The following is a 7,760-nucleotide window of genomic DNA, read 5'->3' as shown; positions in this document are numbered from 1 at the left end:
TGTCGCGACGTCGGTCTTGAGCCGAACCTAACCGAGTCGCGTCCACATAAAGTGTACTAACAAAGACAGATCCCAATATAATACTACTTTCTAATATGTTGTTGGAATAACGTAGACAAGTCGCACCTGCTTTTCAATTTCAGTTATTTAGCAAGAAAATTTAATATCATCAAACAATGTGGGATACAGTATAATTAGCTGTTAACGGGTCTTGGTGTAATAACATAATAAATATATATATATATATATTAGAGTGTGGCTTTTAAATGCTAGTTACGTTCTACGGATTAAGACTAAGACGTGCAAGGAAGAGTCAAATTTATTAAGGATGTTTCCTGATATATTTATAACAATTTAACAACAGCAAAAGCCTTCTTCTCGTTGCTAGTCAACTGTTAGGGAAGCAATTTCAATACGTATCCGATAAAATTGAATGCTAAAATAAAAAAAGTAATTGAAGTGAAGCTACCAAAAAGAAAGTTTAGCACTTTGGAAGATCAGCCGGTGGAGGTAAAAGCTTTTGGTTTGGAAGTTCTCCATCCAAGACTAGCCAAGCCATCTTCAAGCCCCAACTTGTATGAACTTCTAAATGGCAATGCATGAACCATACCCCTGCTCCACACGTAAAAGATATCAATGAAAACACATAATATATCTTGTGTATACCTACGCTAAGAAACAGGCGTGCATTAATTAACAAACCTGGGTTATCTGCAAGAAATCGTATAGCAACCCACCCGCCGGTAGGGACCCGAACCGTGTTTCTTTCAATAGGGTCCACAAGGTTGAAGTTCTTTGGGTCCTTGTTAGGGTCATAGTTTCCAAACCCTTGACCAACAACAAAGAAGTTGAAGCCATGGAGATGAAGAGGGTGGCTTTCAACGCCAAGAATGCTGGTATCTTGCAACACTAACTCAACACTAGTATTAAATGGAAGAACCATAAGTTTTGTGCCATTGCTCACAAAGGTATTATTTGGAGGAGTCCCAGTATAGTTAAACCAATGTAAGGGGCTGATCGGGAAATAAGGACTATAAACACCATTTGATTGATCGGAATAATGGGACTTGAGAAGCGCAACACTTGGCTGTACAAAGGACACATTGTTAATAGATGCAGCGAACCTAGTTCCATTTGGACCTTGGCAAGTTTTATTTTTTTCACAAGGACTGGTACCAAGTCCTACAGTGAAAAAAAGATGCTTGTCAATCTTCTGTGGGACATTAGCCGGAAACTGAGGACTTGCCAAGCTTCGAAGTCTATTTGAGAACCGTGTCACGAATGAAGTGTCGTTTAAAGATGGTAAAGTTGGTTTAAAGAGTGGTAGATTTTTCATGTGAATGGAGGACTCATATTCAAGAATACCAGCAACTGTGGAATTGTCAAAGGTTCGTTGTCCAGTTACATATGGTCTAGCAGACATAACAAAGTTGGCCCCAGGAAATTTCGGTTTGCTCTTAAGGAGGACATTGGTGGTTTGACCAGGAGCTAGTATAAGTGTTTCAGTGTCGAAAGGTTTTGTGTAAATGGCATCAGCTTCAACAACTGTGAGGGTGTGGTTTGCTATACTAAAAAAGAGTTCATCATTGAGTGCTGCATTGATGAGTCGAAGTAGGTATGTCTTCCCGGGCTTAACCTTCAGTTTGAACGTATCTGCCAATTTTAGGGAAAAAATATATCTTTAACCTATATATATATATATATATATATATGGTGACATGTACTATAAATATGAAATGCTAGCTATGCAATACCTTTAGCAGAGCAGTTGTACAAAGGACCTGGTAGCCCGTTGAAGGTATCGGGCATGAGACACATTTGGACCTCCACCAGTTTGTGTTGCTTGGGCAATTATGGCTTCTGGATCAGTATTAAACCACTCCCCTGCAGACATAAAGGTTCTCAGCCTATGCAACTTTACAAACATGAGATATCAATCACAGAGAAGTAATTTTACCAAAGATGATGGGAACTTCTTTATAGGGCTTTGAAAAAGGGTATGGGACATTAAGCTTTAGGAGAATGATAAGAGGGCCATAGAGACTCGCTCGTAGCCATGATATATGTGCATGCCAAAACAAAGTTCCTCTTTGTCCAACCACCGTATAGTTGTACACATAACTCTGTCCCGTTTGAATGGGGCATTGTGTTATGTAAGCGGGCCCGTCTGCCCATCCACTCCGTAGCTGACGAATACCATGCCTGCATGGGACATTAATATTTATCACATGCATCTAATAGAAATACAAAATATATATATACATAATGAAACATGCAGCTCTTGTACCAATGGATTGTAATATTATTGGAGACGTGGTTGTTAACTTTGATAAGCAAGCGGTCACCCTCCGTAGCTACAATATGTGGACCTGGAAATTTCCTGTTCACTGTCACCATGCTCCTCGTGTGGCAAAGTCTTGTCACATTTTGCAGCTGGATCTGCACAAGTGTACGTATTTTATATCCAGATGTTAAAGAAAATTAAAAGAGCTAACATTTTAGATATGGCATGCAACATACGTTAAACTCGTAGCTCCTGGTGGTGCCAGCAACAGAATACACCGAAAGAAGAAGTAAAGTTGTCGCAACTAGTATTCTCAGAAAACCACCCATCTCGATCTCACTTGCAAGAAGCTGAATGCTTTTGTTACTGCATGCACTGAAACTTGGATAGATATATATAGGCTGGCCAGGTTGCGTCAAAGGATGATAAAAGATATTTTAATGTTGACCACCTAGCTACTGTTGTTGGTGTGCAACTTTAGAGTGCCAAGAAAGAGATAATTTTCATCTATTATTCAAAACCTTTCCTTTGTCGTAAGGACTTGTTCCTTTTCTGTAATACCATGAAATTTTTTATTGTATCATTTTTTTTTTTTTATTTTGAATGTCTCACTTACAAACCAAGCTAATATATAAGAAAACCTGTGGATATACTATATTCCAGTTGTCACTTCGATCCATTACTAGGAATTAATGTTACATATTTGTACTTGATGAATATGTATTAATCATGAAAGAAAATCTTTGATTTCATAGACAAGGACTCTTTCCATTGCACCAAATATTCATTTTGTTGGCTTTTCTTTTTATAATAAATTATATATAAAAAATATATAACATTTTAACAATTATAGTGCCCTTATCTGTGGTTTTGGTTGTATCCAAAAATGTGTTTGTTTATTGAAATTGATTGTATTGGTTTGTTAGATTTGTGATTTCAAGTGTATAGATTCATTAGTTATCGTATTTGGTTGATAGTTGGTTAGTTCTGCGTATTTCCGATCAACTTTCAGTCAATGTTATTCTTCGAAACAGTTGACTGTGTTCTACGTTAATTTCGGATCCTAATCGTTTGAACTGTTGTTATCCAGTCAAGCTTAATCCCAAAAAATCTTTAGCGACGGAGAGATCACGTTCAAATTTAGTGAGTGACTGAAAATCATGGTTTAAGATTTTAGAAACAATTGAGCCTTATCGTTTGTATGTCTTAGTGATTAAGTAAGGGAATTTAAACAATCAGGTCTTATAGATTAGAGTAGTATTTTAGTGATTTTATAAACCATTTTATTAGATCCTTCGAATTCTTTTAGCGAATCAGCCTTTTCGTTATAGTTGTTGTCCAAACAATCAAGTTAAATAGTTTGGAAGTTTGTTTTTGCGATTGAGATTAAACAATTCAACCATATCGTTTGAATATTTGTTTTAGCGATTAATGTAACGTTTCATATTATTCAATTGTTTTCCATTATAATGTAACTCATATTTTTTTTCCACATATAATTCTTTAACTAATTATTCTTGCATGATACGTAAACAATCACGAATACACGTTTATATAATTCAAAACAAAGCCATACATTGAGATTATATTTTCTTTGAAATGTTGAATCAAAAGTATTGATATCATATACATGCATGCATACACCTTAAACCCTAAAAACTGTAAGTTCAGGAGCAGTTCACCGAAGAACACAAGATCCGCGTTTCATCCGGTTTAACATGCGGAATCCGTTAAACAGAACCGTAATCGTGCACACGTAAGCAAATATAAACAGTTGAAGTTTTATTACGATTCAAACAAGATCTGGATCGAGTTTCGACACAAAACAACGCCTTTCTAATAAGCTCTCTTGTGCTCGGTTTCGGAAATTATAAGAAGTTATTAGCGTATGACCATATATATAGAGTTTAAGAATCCACATAGGAGTGTCCGATGTGCATGAGTTCTGTGCTTTTTACTCTTACGTAGGACTCCTACGTTTCCACTTCCATGCGCGTTACTCCATACATGCGTCCATCTATATAATGTCATCATTGCCATGCCTTGTAGGTTGTGAAAAGCTTGGTGAAATCATCATATCATACATCAATCATAATGATGTGTGATACATCTACAACTTAACCAAACATACCCAAACCTCTGGGCCAAACCCTAGTGAAAACTCTGTCTGGAACACTTACGGACTTAAGTCGGTTACACGTTATGTACATTTAGATTTATAACTATGGACATACAAAAGTACACTAACAGTCTCCTGTTGGACATATCGAAATCTGGGATTTTAAGTCTTGATCTGTCTTGGATAACATCTTGTTGGACCTACAATAGAACAAATAAATGATATTCAAAAGCCAAAACATGATCAAGTGATCAAGAAATAATAAATAGAAGTTTCAACCAGATTCAATTCGTCCCAAAGATAGTGAATCTTGAACACCTAAATCAGAGCATCTCTTGAAGACCAACAAATGTCCGTTTAAAGCCTTAGAACCGTTGTTCATGAAGAAACAAGGTTTGTTCAAGTCCTAAAGTCTGTTGAAGCAAAGGTCTAATGAAGAAGACCAAACATCTGTCTGGCAAAAAAGATGTTTGGAAAAAGCAACAAAGGATAGCTTAACAGTTGCTTTCCAATGTAATAGTATTTTCTTTTTAACAATGTTTAGCACAGTTAGATCAGTTGTTTGATTTACACAGATGTCTGCAATATCCATGGAATCTTTTCTGTTAGGAATGTTAGATGTCACTATTAGGGTGATGTCAGCCAATCACAAATATAACTTTCGTACTTAGTATAAATATGTTACCTGTTAGAGATCTATTCATCACTACACATTGCCTTTTCTTTTGTATGAACATAATTGTTTAGTAATCATTCTAAGAGGGAGTCTGTAAAATAAATCTTCTGTAAAACATTTTATAATAATGAAAAATAGATGTTGATGATGATTTCTTGTTTGTGATTGTTTATCTTTACATACAATATAAAAGTGGTTTGATCTTATTTGTTGATTAATCACAAGCCTTGTAAACTCTGACTTAACCCATCTTCAAGTGAAACCACAATCTTCCCCTTGAATGATGCTCTTGTTAGTGCATATTCTGTGTGTCCGTCACTGTGCGAATAGGCTAGATAGAGCATGCATTGAATATTGTATAGATGAGAGTTAGATACGAACACATGAGATTTGGTGCTTAGAAGTGGTCCGTACAGACGAGACTCATCTGCACGGATAAATCATGCCTATAAATAGATTCATGTGTTAAAATTTGTTAAGCTTTGGAGTTCCCAGAGGGGAGATGCTGGGGAAATTTTTTCTCAAGCTTGTAAAAGATGTATACTCTTTTGGTATGAATGATGCTTTCAACTTATGGCTAATTCATCTGCTTCTACTCCGTTCTTTATCATATTCAACTGAATTGGTTCTTTTCTACCCAAACTTCTATCGCAACCCGCCAGATCCTGAACTCTGAGCTCACATCTAACATTACCAGGTTTCCATGGAAGATTTTGAAAAAAAAAATTGGATTTTGAAAGAAAATCGTTTTGTATTTTGAAAGAAAATCTTTTTAGATTTTGAATATTGCATGTAGAAATGTAAAAAATACTAAATGTAATATTTACAGTTCATATTTTTACGAGAAAATGTGTCAGAGTATCATATCTGTTTATAGGACATATTATTTGCACCATTGGTCTAAGAAACATTCAGTTTAAATAATTCACGTGGATTGTCGATATGGATTATCCACTTAAACTCAATCTAAAACTATCGTAGTGTTCACTGATACGTTAAGGTACATTAATTTTTCACTATGTTCCGATGGACCCCACAATGTTAGCATATCCGCTCATCATGTAATAATACACAGACCAAGATAATGCCTTTAAACATCTTCAACTATGGTATGTGCAATAATAATGCAGAATGTTTAAACATTAACAATTAGCTCAATCTTTCAATACGCAAAAAGTCCAATGTTTAAACCAAAGAAGAAATAAAAACTAGTTGAAATCGTTTAAATCATAACCACCAGTTCGATATTCTCATATAGGCTGAGATGATCCAAGATTTAAATGAAACACCAAGTAAAATAACGTATAAAAGTTTTGAGAAACGTTTAGACACTAAAATCTAGTTCAATACTTTCGTATACATAGAGGATGCCCAATGCTTAAAAAAAATAATGAAATAAAACAAGTATGCATCTTTTGAAAATGAAAACATAATCACATTGATTTTTTAGTTAACTGTGAAAGTACTCAAACTGGCCGGTTTTTATGCTTTGCAGCATTCAGTGATTACCGAGTAGGTACACAGTCACGAAGGACAAACCTAATATTATGCTTCCAATTGTGTTTCCCACTAGAACTAGGCTTTTTTTAGTTTGTATCGTTTTTGCAAAACTATGAGTTTAGCTAAGCCTACCGACACATCTTTAGTAACACCGTTTAAAACTTTTAAACATAAAAGTCTTTAGCATGCACTGATAGTCTACTGATTTACTATCATTTTCTTTTTTCGCAACTATAATCTCGTTTTATAAGTTTTCAATGTTTTTAACATTTTGATAATTTTCTAATGTATTTGGCTTTTGAAAATTTATCAATCTGAAATGATTTTGAAATGATGTTTTTAAATTTTACAGAAATTTTGAACTTAAATTTATACCCCCCTAAAATCTAAAACATCTTTTCAAAGTCGAAAATAAGAATCTTCCATATTAACCCAAAAACGAATTTCACTTCTTTAATCTTTGCACAATCAACCACTACATTTGAATATACATTTGTTCACAGCTTGGTTAACCTACACACGTAAATGAACTTATTTAGTTTCGAATTGGAACCAAATCCATATTGGATATGAGTTGACCAAATTCATTGACATAGGAAACACCAGTCCATTCCTAGTCCCGCTTATCGTCAAACAATTCTGAAATTTCCACTAGGTCATTTAAAACCTTAGCCTTCCAAAACGGATTTAGTGTCGCAGCTGTTTGATAAACAACTTTCTTCTCAACCGTTCTTTCTCATGACTTCTCTTTTGTCTTCATATTCGTATATGATTATCACACCTTGTATTCCACGGTAGGCCCGGACTTGGGGTACATGACGAGATTGGTACAGATAAATAAATAACACAGCGGAAGTCTTTAGAATTAAAACACTATTACAAATTATAATGTCTTTAGAATTAAAACACTATTACAAATTATAATGTCTGAAATATTATACAGGCGGAAATGTATAAAGATCCACAAGTGGATCGAAAATAAACACAAGAAAGGAAAATCAAATCTAACGTTTGTTGGACTAATTCAAAAGCGTTAAATAAATTGGACAAGTAGCTAATCAGCTAAAGTTGCTAGAAGAAATGGCTGGTATACATGATGTATTTCATGTATACAACTTACGGAAGTGTTTGGCAGATCCAACTTAATCAAGGCCATTAGAAGACGTAGATAACAAACTGAA

The 7,760-nt window shown here is 34.8% G+C and overlaps 1 pseudogene; it reads right to left on the bottom strand.

Moving 5' to 3' along the window:
* Nucleotides 1-301: 301 nt before the first annotated feature.
* On the bottom strand, nt 302-2,646 carry LOC110895561 (annotated as a pseudogene).
* Nucleotides 2,647-7,760: the final 5,114 nt, after the last annotated feature.

The sequence above is a fragment of the Helianthus annuus genome, chromosome 12 (genome assembly GCF_002127325.2).
Source record: "Helianthus annuus cultivar XRQ/B chromosome 12, HanXRQr2.0-SUNRISE, whole genome shotgun sequence".
Taxonomy (NCBI): Eukaryota; Viridiplantae; Streptophyta; class Magnoliopsida; order Asterales; family Asteraceae; genus Helianthus; species Helianthus annuus.
Note: the sequence above shows the minus strand (reverse complement) of the source record. Positions and strands in the feature narration are given on the sequence as shown.